This window comes from Ahaetulla prasina, chromosome 4 (genome assembly GCF_028640845.1).
Source record: "Ahaetulla prasina isolate Xishuangbanna chromosome 4, ASM2864084v1, whole genome shotgun sequence".
Classification (NCBI taxonomy): domain Eukaryota; kingdom Metazoa; phylum Chordata; class Lepidosauria; order Squamata; family Colubridae; genus Ahaetulla; species Ahaetulla prasina.
In genome coordinates this window covers 103671171-103684811 of record NC_080542.1, presented here as the reverse complement: position 1 = coordinate 103684811, position 13641 = coordinate 103671171, and the positions used below count along the sequence as shown (strand labels likewise).

The following is a 13641-nucleotide window of genomic DNA, read 5'->3' as shown; positions in this document are numbered from 1 at the left end:
TGTATTTCTTGCTGTGCTTGTTTGCTGTCAACATTGTCATTGCCAGCATAAATTGATGGTGTACAATCAATATAATACTTGCTCACTACTGATGGTGGCCATCATTTCACTCCACATCCTTCTTTTGCATCTTCTATGTCTCTGATAGACCCATCAGAGACTTAGAAGGATATAGGGAGAAAGAGAAGATGTAGAAGGTCCTATGCTCCTCACAACTCTTCCTTTGTTCCTTTGACATGTCAGTGTTCAGAAGTAGCCCATCCGAGAGGTTCCCTGGAATCCATTGGTTGGGCAACTTAACATAGCTACACCTGCAATTAAAGGCACATGCCTTCACTTGACCCACCTAACATTAAGGAAATGTTTGTGTCGTGTGTATATTCCTGGCAGCCAGGGATGATTAGTGAGAGAAAAAAGAAAACCAGGGGAAATTAACTTTCCAGATGTTGTCCTGCATTAAGACATAAAGGATAGCACCATTTTTGCCAACCAAAAAAGCAACAATCTCAGAGATTTCAGAAAGACGGCTTTAATACAAATCACAAGTAAAAACAAAATATTCAAAACAGGCTGATTTATATCAGTGAATGTGCAGTCTTTCTTCTCACAGCCCTCACAACTGCATTATATTGTCTCATCTCACATAAAATGAACACAATGCTGAAATGAACAATAGTATACTTTTTTGCTATTGCAAGGATTAATATACTCATTGGATTTTCTCCTTTTGCTGGCTACCAGACAAAAAGTTCAAAGAGTGTACAGTCAAGAAAGAGAAAAATGAGATATAGTGTCTGGAAGATACCGGGTTCTCTCTCTAAAGCCTGTAGAAGATTATTGATGTAACTGCCCATAGTCAATTTAGGATGAAATTTAGATACTATCAAAAATTATATATAAAAATGACTATTAAAATGTTTGGGTATCTAATGAAGAGCTAGATGGAAATGCTAGATGGATCCCAACTAAGTACCAAATAGGTCCAACCGGTCTTATTTCTCAGACTGGTCAAGATCAGTCAGATGCTGCCACCTGCTGTAGTCAGTTAATATGAATATTATTAGGGAGTAGAATAATGACCTTACAAAACTCATTGCTTTTGATGGATATTTGACCTAAATGGAGACTGGTTAAAATCATGGAAGTTTGGACTACCCACAAAGTCTTCTGTGGAACATCTAGGTTTAGAAACTTCTGATAGTCAGTCTCTGAAAAGGAGACAATGGGATAATTCTTGCTTTCATGCTGCATGCAGAGAGGTCCCTAGAAAGTCCAAATAACTCCAGCTAAATCAGAAAGGGTTTTGACTTCATCCTTGAATTTTACCTTAAAATTAAGTAACTTACTTAAACTTACTTTTAAAAAAGTAAGATATATGTGGAGGTATATATAGAGCAGATATATCTGGAGTTTTCTGGAAGTTTAGGACTTAAGTTCCCATCAATTCTAGCAAGCTAGCAGAATATTGTGGAGAAAAAAACAGCAGTCAAAATATTTAATACTTTACCTATGATTACTACCAGTAGGAGGAAGAGCCAACAGTCGAATACTCAGTACATCAAAGTATTTGCTATAGCTGTGCATGCATTATGTTTTGGTTGAATAATACAGGCATTCAGATTGTAGGTTCCTATGAAGACTGTTATTTCAAATGAGCTAGTATTTTACTCTAAAGATGCCTAAGACTTTTGGATCAGTGGACTGATTTGGAAAATAGCTGCCTTGGTGAGCATGAACTTTAATAAAATACACATTTACTACAGGACAAATTGAAGATGCTTCTCCTTGCTTCCTCTTTCTATCCCTGGGATCTTATTTATTTATTTGTCAAATTTTGAAACCACCCATCTCACTCAGAGAGGGATTCTGGGCAGTACACAAATAATACATTTAAATAGTATATAAAATTTAAAAAGAGACAAGGATTATTAAAATTAAATGTTATAACTTAATTAATTCATTAACACTTTCCAAAAGACCAGGAAAACAGGACCTCATGTCTGGGGGGTGGGGATGGAGAATGTTCCAGAGACAGTAGCTACAGCAGAGAAAGCTCTCTTTCTGAACCCTGTTAGTCAGAATTCTTTGGCCCACAGGGTCCATAATGTATCTTGCTTGCCTAACCAGGTGGGAGGACTGATGTAATGGGACAAAGACATCTGTGTAGGTAACCTGGCCCTATGTAGGGCTTTAAAGGTCATAACCAACACTTTTAACTGGATCCCAGTGCAGCTCATGAAGCAAAGGTGTTACATGCCCCATTCTTTGAGTATCCAAGATTGCTGATGCGGGTGCATTTGTACCAACTGAAGCTTCCAGAACTTTTTCAAGAGTAGCCCCATGTAGAGAACATTGAAATTGTCAAAATGGGAGTAACCTGGACATGAGTGACTGATAGCCTATCCAATGGCATTATGACACACAATACAAAATTGAGCAAAGGGTACAGCTACCATGACTCCAGGAAGACTTCAGATTACACACTGGCTCCATCTGGGGTAGTGTAGATCCAAGTCCAAAATTGATAAACTCCCGGATGCAGAGGGGCCTGCCCCCATCACTCCATTTTATAGGGTTCAGATGAAGTCTTGTTCCCCATCCAGGTCCCCACAGTTTCCAGATGCCACAAAAGAATGTCTACAGCATCACTCACTTCACCTAGAATGAAAATGTATAACTTGCTATCATCAACATACTAATGATACTTCATACAATGGCAATTAATGATTTCACCTAGTGGTTTCTAATAAACGTTAAAAACACTCCATAAAGCAGGGACAGTGAGCTGGATCTCAACATCAATTGGGACCAGCCTCAGAGGAAGGAGGTAACCAGCACAGAATTGCGCTACTTACTCCCAACTCCCTAAGTTGGCCCAAAAGGATACCATGATCAATGGTATCAAAAATCACCCAGAGGTCAAGAAGAGCACGGTTGGACACACCAGCTCTATCCCGCTCCTGCCAGAGGTCATCCATGAGTGCAACAAATGCTATTTTTGTCCCATATGCAGGCCTGAAACCTGATTGAAAAGGGTCCAGATGTTTCCTCAGGTTGCTCTGGATTACAATGCTACCACTTCTCGATCACCTAAAAAGGCAAGACTGGCTGAGGAGCATCTGAGTGACTCTAAAAAGCACCACTGGGCAGCATTCTGTGGATGCCATAAGAACAGAGAAGTATTGGCACTTTGTCATTCATACCTCTAGGAGGTAGGCCTTAAGTTCTAGCTCCTGTTTGGTCAAATTTATTCCTCCTTGTCATCCAGCAGTGCTCTAGGCATCTCTTGATGCTTTCCAGCTCGCTCAAATGCTCCATGAACCATGGGAAATAGTGGGACCAATGGCCCAAGAGAAGGCACACTGGCACAATCCTGTCCAAAGCTTCAGCCATCCTCATCTTCAGGAAGCTATCAGAACCTCCACAGGACTCTGTGACAGCCAGGTGGACACAACAAAGACAATGTTGCATCATCAAGTTGGAACAATTAGGGTTATCAAAGTGTTATAGTGCTGCAGTAAAATGCAAGTGAGAACAGTCCTTCATTTATGTTTGGCTTTTTAATTTAAAAAATCTAAAAATTAGTTAACATATTGCAATTTAGCTGAAACAACTTCAAGAAAGTAGCTATTGATATGTTGATGGCTATAGCCATCAGATTAGGAACCCAGCTATTAATTAATATTTCTGGAAAAAGACATCCCTACAATTAAAGGGAGGGGGGGAGGAAAAAGAAAAAGCTCAATTACAAATGATAGGAAATATTCAAATTTGGGTTTTTTTTCTCAGCAATCTCCAGATAAGTTTCCTGTAATCATAATCATTCAATGCCCCATTCAAAAGAGACAATATCCACTAGAACTAGCTAAATTACCTAGAAATATTTTCCTGCAGTCAAACATGCCCTATATATTTAATTTTAGTCACTTGATATTCACAAATCTGTAGTGCAAATCACTGAATTTGTTTTGTTGTTCTAAATAAAAGCAATGTGATTTTCCAAGATAAAACAATAAAATACTATAAAAAGTATTTTATAAAAACTATAATAATTTTTTTCTTCTGTAGAGTTTACCCTCTGGAATGGCACTGAAAAAAAGTGACTTATGACCCATTTTCAGATTTAAAACCATTGCAGCATATGGCATCATCCCCCCTCAGCCCTGAAGTAAGATTGGCCTCAATTCTATTGGCCCTTAAACTTGATTCTGGAATTGGGCCTGCTGATCCCATGGAACTCTGGTGCCGGTTAAGCTGTGTTTAAGTTTAGAATATCGTACATTCTTTCACCTCTGTTAGCTATGTTGTTTAAAAAATGTTTTAACTTGTGTTGTATTATTTTAATTATTTAATTGTTGGTCATTTGGCTTTGTGTTTTTAATTATGTGTGCATCCCAGGTGTGAGATGGACAGATGCATAAATTTAATAAATGAATTAATGAATTAAATGAATAAATAAAAAGCCACTCTAAACAAATTTTAAAGAAATTATGCTAGGTTACTTCCGATTCTTAAGCTTTTTTAAAAGCCTAACTCCAACTCTATCCAAAAAAAAGGGGGGGGGAATGAATAACTTCTCAAGTTGTATTGAGGCTAGAAGAATGAGTCTGAGAAAATTTCCTCATTCCCCAAAATTCTTTTCAAATTTCACATTACCTGTATGAACAGGAAATTTATAAGATGAGGACCACAGAGAGTAAATCTCATGAGGAAAAAATGCCATTATGGTCTTGCAAAATAAGGATGTGTAAACCTGATTCCTTATACTTTGCTTTCCATTCATTTACATCATTAGATCTACCTCACTGGAAATTTTTAGATTAGAGGATGCTAATTCTGCTATTGTTAACATATTTCAGTGTAAGACTCAAGGAAAAAAAGAGCTTCACATGCATCAGCACTTAGTACCCGAATGTACATACTGTGCTAAACCATGCTGTGCTTAATCGTGATTTGTTGGATGTACAGCAAATGGTTAGGGCCACATAATGTGCTTAGAAATAAGCCATTATAAGCTTCAGTGGCTGGATTCATTCCAAATCCCAAGGTACAAGCCACATTTTAGCATGGCATGTTATACAAATTCAGTCAATAGTACTATGTATACTGTAAAATTGTCCAGACAGTCTCTGTCTTGACTCCTACTCATGGCTGAGCATCTGCAAATGAAAGTGCCTTTTGGTAATTTTGACCAGACAAGTACCAGTTGCATTCTTTCCTGAAGAAACATGGAGCACTCACAGTCATTTATACATATTAACCTTGAAACTGGGTTACTGAAGAGATGATCGCTACTGAAAGAATTCAGATATTAACTACCATAGATATATTTAGCTTAATAAAGAGAAGTCTGGGGAGATGTGATAGACTTTTTTTTGTTTTGTTTACATTTATACCCCGCCCTTCTCCGAAGACTCAGGGTGGCTTACAATGTATAAGGCAATAGTCTCATTCTATTTGTATATTTTTTACAAAGTCAACTTATTGCCCCCCCAACAATCTGGGTCCTCATTTTACCTACCTTATAAAGGGTGGAAGGCTGAGTCAACCTTGGGCCGGGCTCAAACCTGCAGTAATTGCAGGCTTTGTGTTCTAATAACAGGCTTCTCTATTGCCTGAGCTATCCCGGCCCTATTCTCTATAGCACCTAATAAGACAAGAAACAATTGGCAGAAGCTTGGCAGAAGAGATCCAACCTGGAAATAAGGAGGAATTTCCTTACAGTGAGAACTATTAAGCAGTGGAACAGCTTGACTCCCAGAGTTGTGGTGCTCTGTCACTGGAGGTTTTCAAGAAAAGATTATACAACCATTTGTTTAAGATGATATAAATATTCCTCCCTTAAAAGTGGGTTTGGAGTAGAACACCTGTAAGGTTCCTTTCAATCTTATGGTTCTATGAAACATTATATAGCAAAGCTATATAATTTTACTGTCATTTTGATTTGCAATGATTTTGAACTTGGTACTGAATTAAATTTAAATTAATTAAATTAAATTTTTATTTTCAGCAATGCATATAAATAGCCATTCTATTTTCAGCTTCTTCTATTAACTTATTTGTTTAAAATCAAAGTTTAGAGACTTGTGCCACCTCTCTAACCTCACTTTATCTGTGGCCAAAAATTAAGTCTGAAATCCATTTCCTTTCACTAGCTTTCTGATTTTGAATATTTCTGTGGTCTTCTAAATACCATGGAGAGAGATTTCTATTTTTGCAGGGTTGGTCATAATACGAAATGATATATTCCATTTGCCTGCATATTCAAACAAAACTAATCTTTTAATTGCAATATTAAAGACAAAAAGCTACAAGAGTATATAATTTTTTCATTTTTACAGTGTAAATATGTACTTTTTTGTTTAAGGTAATAGCAAACATCTATGATATTATCAAGATTCTAAAATTGTACATTTTATTTATGAAACTACAGATCAAAAACCATCACTGGGTACTGATAAACCCTGAATATAATTTTCAATAAGAGCATAACTGAAATCTTTTTTCACCATTTTTTTTATCATCTCTATAAAAACATATCTTTTTTTATAGGTATTTAACAATGTGTGAGCAAGTACACTATTCTTGATGTGGCTCCTGTCCATTTAATATTACTATTCAAAGCAATGCTTTGGGGTTATTTCATAGCTAAACTTGCATTCTTACACTGAATTCTGATGTCAACATATGATTGCACAGTACTGTCCTTAATTGGCTGCCTCCACAGTCTCAAGTACAAGATGAGATACTGTAATTAAAGGAAAATAATTATTATAAATCTACAGATAAAACAGGTTATGCCTATAGGTGAATTGTTTGTGTATGGAAATATTCTTGCAGAAAATATTGTCACTTCAGTATACTAAATGCAAATCATATAACAACATTTATATTTTAAAAATTAGGAAAGTAACTTTCTATTGACAGACATTTACAAAAGTATGTTCTGGACTGTCTGCATTTTTACTGTACATGTCAACATTTGCCAAATTTTGAATGTTCACTGTAAACATATCAATCATTGTGTAGCTAGCAGATGTCTTGAGTCCATAATTAAAGTGTAACATGTGATAAATTTAGTATGTGCATATCCAGTTCTCTGCTTAAAGCCTGTATTTGTTTGATTCATTATAACATGCTTGAATAAAGTAATTCAATTCTTCCTCATTTTTAATGTTATTTGAGCCCTTTAATATAATTTGATGAGTTATTACAGTTGTTACAGCTGCTAGTTTTGCCCTCAATACTGATTTCACTTATGACCCCAGTCAAAACAAGATTTAAAGTTGAGATGATGTAAGTGAATAATTTTTATTAAATTTATTCATGGGACAATTTAAATAAGAATCTGCCTACCTTAGAATCAGGTCCGAATGAAAAATGCATTTGATTTATGGACCTGTCTATTTTAAAGATTTGTATATAGCTTAGGATGATTAAGTAAGAGACAGACCTGATTATATGAAATATGTAATTTTTGTAATGCAATATTGGAAGCAAGCTGCTAAACAGCAACAGCATAACAATGACTGGTCAAATATTTTTATTAAAAGGGAACTGCATAGCTGGAATGCAGAGTCATATGAATACAAAAACCTCTGTTCTTTTGAATCTCATTTTCTAACAAAGGTAGAGTAACATGTTTGAAAGAAAGCGAAAACCTCTACTTTTTATTTTATTTTATTTTATTTTGTCACAATATTATATACAAGAACATATAAGGAAACAATAGGACAGGAACGGTAGGCACTTTTGTGCACTTATGCACGCCCCTTATAGTCCTCTTAGGAATGGGGTGAGGTCAATGGTAGACAGTTTTGGTTAAAGCTTTTGGGAGTTGGAGAAGAGACCACAGAGTGGTACTTCCTGACAAGGAAGCAGTGTATTCATTGTGTTTGCCTGCTTGCTTGCTTTCTTAGCCACAATAATTTATTTCTGATATTTGTTTCATTAGAGATATATACAGGAAATGGGATTCAACCGATTCACATCACTTCAGCCTAACCAGGTTTTAAATTGCTGGCTGGCTCCGCTCCGCCCAGCTACTACTTATTGGCCTCCCATGCCTTGGCTGGTGCTTTAGAGTCACACCGTGGCATAGCTGCAGCTGCTCTTTGGCTCCCTTGCCTCGACCACACAGCCCAGCCTGCTTGCCTGCCTTTGCCATGGCCTACAACACAGCAGCGTCCTGCTCATCTTGGCCTGTTCCTGAACGCCCATCTTGGGCTGCTCCCAACCATTCCAGCAGCAGAACAGATAAGCACAGCCAGGTGCTCCCTCAGGGAAGGGTGGTCGACCTGCACCCACCTGGCCACTGGCAGCAGCCTACCCTGGTCAGATTGCCTTGGCGTACAGCCAGCTCCGTCTATTGAATTGACCACACAGTCTCTGCAGGCCAGCCAGTTTGCCTGCCTTCCCACATGACCCCCACAGTCCATCCGGTTCCCTCACCTGCTTTCCTGGCTCCCCAGCCATTGCAGCTTGCCTAGGTCCTATCCAATTCCCTCACCAGCTCGCCCGCTTTCCCGGCACAGATTGCCTAGACCCTAGCCTAGACCATGTGGGGCCCATGGCCAGCTGCTCTCCAGCTTCCTTGCTCCCAACCTAAGCCTTCACCAACCCCTAGTTAGGTAAATTTCTATTTTACTTACATCTCACCCCTGGGGCTGTTGAATGCTTTCCCCCAGAAAATCTACGCTTACTGCCTGTGCTCACCTAGAGGACCCTGCTCTGGTCTCAAACTACACCCTCCCCCCGGGCTATAGCCATTTATCTGGCCTGTGGCCTGCCACACTCGGCCACAGGGGGCAGTATGGGCAAGTAGGCTGAAACGGTTTGGGTAAGGTTATCTTACTGTCCCATCCATAAAGTGCTGCAGTGGAGACAAGCAGTTGGGTCAGGCCATTGTCTTGGGAGAACAAGGCTCACTGTGCTGTGAAAGACACTCTTCAGCAAAAGCAGCAGCAGAGAGAAGCAGCCACTGGAGAGCACAGGGAGCTGCTCTACATGTTCTCCAGGTCAGCAGTTGTTTTCTCTCCAATGCTGCTCTTGCTGGAAAGCATCTTGTGCAGCAAATTTAGCAACCATGAGCTGCCACTTTCCTCTAAGTCCCATCCAGAAAGCTCTGCAGCAGAGAGAAACAGCATTCAACCTGGCTGCTTCTCTCTGCTGCAGCACTTTCTAGATGGGACTTAGAGGAAAGCATCAGCTCATGGCTGCTAAATTTCACTGTGCTGCGCAAGACACTCTCCCAGCAAGAGCAGCGGTGGAGAAAAACAGCTGCCAACCCAGAGAGTACATGAAGCATCTCCCTGAGCGCCCAAGGCATGACCAGCATCAACAAGGTCCGCAAGAAGTGGCCATAAGATCAAGCAACATCTTGATGGGTGGGAGTCCTGAGAGAAAATTCCTTTTCCGAAGGCCACCCGCTGCTGCCGCCGCTCTGGAGCTCTCCTGCCACCACTGCCACTGCCACCGCCACTCTGGAGCGAACCTTCAGGATGGATCAGAAAGGTCTTGCTTTGCTCCCTGGAAAGGGCTCCATCATGGAGAGCTGTGTGCCCAGACCAGGTACTTTCTCTCAGGCCCCCTGCCTTGCATGGGGTGGCAGGAGGAGGAAGTGTATGGCTGGGAAGGCTGCCGGAAGTTCTTGCAGCCAAAGCCGGGATGTCTGCGAACCCTCATGTATGTATGAGGTCTTCTGCCTTGAGCAGAAGTTTGAACTATAAGACCTCCAAGGTACCTTCTTCTAGCCTATGATTCTAAAGTCTCCAAGACAAGGGAATTTGCTTAAATTGAGTGTGTGGTGTGGTGTGGTGTGGTGTGGTGTGGTGTGTGTGTGTGTGTGTGTGTGTGTGTGTGTGTTTCCCAGGAATAATAGAATAACAGGGTAGAAAGAAACTTTGGAGGTCTTCTAGTCCAACCCCCTGCTCAGGCAGAAAAAATGAGGATGCCAAAATCTGAGTGGAGGGCCTGGGAAAGATGTTAGAATAACAGAATGACACTTAGAAGGGACTTTGGGTGTGGGGGAATCCTATACCATTTCAGAGAAATGGCTGTCCGGTCTTTTCTTTAAAACTTCCAGTGATCAAGCACCTAGAATGTTTGGAGACAAGTAGTTCCATTGGGTTAATTGTTCTCACTGTCAGGAAGTTTCTCCTTAGTTTTAGGTTGCTTCTCTCTGTTCAGTTTCCATCTATTGCTTCTTGTTTTGCCTTCTGCTTCTTTGGAAAATATATTGTCCCCCCTTCTTTATGGCAGCCCCTCAAAAGCCAATTTTTAAAAAAATTTTTACAGCATAATAAAAAAGAATCATGGTGAACAAATTATTGGTCAGGTACATCTTTAAACATATCAAGTTTTACCTAAGTTATAGTTTAATACAATGTATTTTTCTTCTTCTTTAAATTCAATTATTTAATTGCACACAATCTGATTATAGAGGTAAATCAAATTCAACCCATTCAGGAAAATATTTAAATAAAGTCTAGTCCCCGTGCTTAATTCCCTTCAACCTCATTAAAAAATTCTATTTACGTTTTAAAATTTCACCACTCTCAGCTTTATATCTACATTACTAATCAGAGGTCATCCTATCTAAAATCTCTTTCTTAAAACTGCCCAGAGATCACATAGACAATTTCATTCTTCCCTCATCTTCTTCTGCCTCTAAATCAATAACATATATTTAAAGTTTTCCATCTAATCCATTTTAATATCAAATAAAAAATTTAACATTTGCAAGGGTAGTCATTAATTATATCCTCCAGTTATTCCCCCAAAATATTAACTGTTTGCTTAGAAGTTTTATCAAATCCTTTCATTACCTTACTTATTTGTAAAAAAAAAAAGAAAGTTTTTTCTTCAGTATAATAAGACTCATTTCCCTCTTATCCCAATTTATTCTAGTATTTTTCCCTCCATTTCCCAAAACCTCAAATATTTTTTATCATAGTTGTCATTCATATTTTAATATAGATATTAACATTTTCTAAAATAAATCTCTTAACATAACTCTAAAAGCAGCCATTAGTTCCTTTCAAAAACATGTCGTGTGTCTACATCAGCAGCGCCTTCTGCATGGGAATAGTCCACTATTCCATTCTTACTTACTTTCTTTGCCTCTGAGTTCTTCTTAAGTAAGGAATTCTCCATTTAAATCAATAATCCAAAGACACACCATCTAGAAATCTCTTCTAAAACTGTTGTGCGGTCCCAACAACACCAATCCTCATGGAGATAGTCACAAGAAAGCTATTCGACTCTTGCTATTTTCCTCTGCCTCTAATTATAAAGGCAACCATAAGTTCCTTTCAAAAAATGTCGTGTGCTCACATCCACAGAACTTTCTCCATGTGGAATAGTCTGCTATTCCATTCTTGCATACTTTCTTTGCCTCTGGGTTCTTGTTTAAATAGGGAATTCAATTTCTATAATTCAAAGACGCCATCTGAAACTCTTTTCTAAAGCTGTTGTGTAGTCCCAGCAACACCAATCCTCTAGCTGTCTTCCTCTGCCTCTAGATGTCTCCTTTTGAAACAGTTACTGCTCACAGATAATAAGTAGCCATTTTGGTGACAAAGATCCTTTGTTCTCAAATGTTTTGGTACGTTGAGGTCAATTTTCCAAGATTTTCCCTTAATTGTATTTATTTATCTTCCAGATTCTTATGTCCTATTAATATCTTTAATATTCCATAAATTTAAAACAGAGGGATTTGAGATATTCACATAAAAAACAGTTCAATAGCTTCTTTTATTTTTTCTCCTATTTCTTTAAATTCCAATATAATCCATTAAGACGTCCAACAATCTCCAAACCATTGTTTAGTCGGAAAAAGTTTGTTTTTCTTTTCTTTATTTAAATGGGATCTGCTTCCATTCCAAACCCTATCTTCTCTCTTTCACTTCCCAAATGTGTATTCTCCAAATTGATTTTCACTTTCACTTGTTATTCAATTAGCCGCCAATTTACAAGTTCTTCCCAATAGGGAAGGCTTGTGCCTATTTTAAATTCTTATTTTTTCTTTGTGAGACCATCACTCACCCGACTTCAACAATTTGTTTCTTGATGGTTCTTCCTCCTGCTTGCTCTTGCAGCCGCTGTGGCTTTGGTGCAGCTGCCATGATGGACTATGGTGCTGCATTCCTCCCGCTGGGTGGGGGGAAAAGATCCGGAGCTATGAGGAGTTTGCCAACTCCCCATTCGTTCCAGCGGCTCCCCCACTCTTTGCTGCTCCTTCAAGGCAGCTATGGTCTGATCCAAAGTTCGGACGGACTCCCTGGGCAGGGGGATATCAGAGCAAACCCCAGAGACATCAGGGTTTGTGACCGTCTCGCTCGCGATGCTGGCCACACCTCTCAAAAGCCTATTTTGTGACCTGCCTATCACACTCTTGGGCAAAGCATGTAAGCCATTTCTTCCTTTCATTGGTTCATGAAAGTACATTTATAGTATGTAGATGCAGATAATAAAGTCGAAAAAAGAGGAACAACATTTTTATAGAACTATAGATATATTGCGGCTGGACATGACAAGGAGTGATTAGGAGGGGAGGGATCGGGCGAGGTGCCCCTCGACATGAGTGATGTCCAGTTGGCCATGACCATCCAGTCATATGACCACCCAGCCAAGCCCACCCAGTCAAATGACCACAAGCCATGCCCACAGAACCGGTTGTTTAAAAATTTGAATCCCACCACTGGATATATACGATACAGATATTCATTGCAAGACCATGTGCCCTAGATCAAAATTTTTAAGGCTGATGCAATGAATTTCCAGAAATATTGTGAGAAAGAAACATAAGAGTCAATTACTGTAAATTTTTATTATTGTTTCCTAAATTGGTTTGTTTATATTTTTTGAACATTTATTACTTTGAGAATAAAATAGATTCATTTTATTCTTATCCATCCTGCCTTTCAATTTTTTTGCCCTTTGGAGGGACCCATTTTGCCATTTTAAGGAAGGGAAATTTAAAAAAAAATTTTTTTATGTATATGTTGTCTGCCTTACCAGGTAGACTAGACAGACTTTATTGTAAGGCAACATTAACAGAATCTTGCCTTTCCAGTCTGAAAATACAATTATTTATTTATTTATAGTTATATTTTACATTTCTGGATCATCCATCTTCCTCAAAGAGGAGCTCTGGGTAGTGTATAAGTACAGTATCAAAGTATAAAGCAGTATATGAGAATGAAAATGTTACGTTAACATTTAAATTTTAAAAGATTATAAAATTGTAAGAAATTTCAAAGAGACAAGAAAAAGTTCAAGGAGGCAATTTAACCCTGTTAAAAATTGGTTGATAAAGGCCAAGGAAGGGCTATGATGGCACCAACCTGTGATTGCATACTCCTTTGGGCTCCTCATACAAGGCTACAGAGTCATGTTTTGACTTCTTTTCAGAAGGCCAGAAGTGTGGGAGCCGACCTCAACTCCAGGAGAAGAATATTTTATTTATTTTTATTTTATTTATTTTGTCACACAGTATATATAAGCATAAGCATGAAATAACTATACAATATATAAGTATATATATAAGTATGAGTATGTAATAACTATATTAATTGGATATAACGAAAGGAAACAATAGGACAGAAATGGTAGGCACGCTTGTGCTCTTACGCCCCTTAC

General features: G+C 38.6%; 1 protein-coding gene across 1 annotated transcript in view; it reads right to left on the bottom strand.

The window, feature by feature from the left end:
* Positions 1–554: 554 nt before the first annotated feature.
* HNRNPA2B1 (heterogeneous nuclear ribonucleoprotein A2/B1) overlaps positions 555–13641 on the bottom strand; it is a 62631-nt gene continuing 49544 nt past the window's right edge. Inside the window, exon 11 of the mRNA XM_058183107.1 lies at positions 555–2658. The gene's annotated coding sequence lies outside the window, so the exon portion shown is untranslated. The remainder of the gene's footprint in view (positions 2659–13641) is intronic.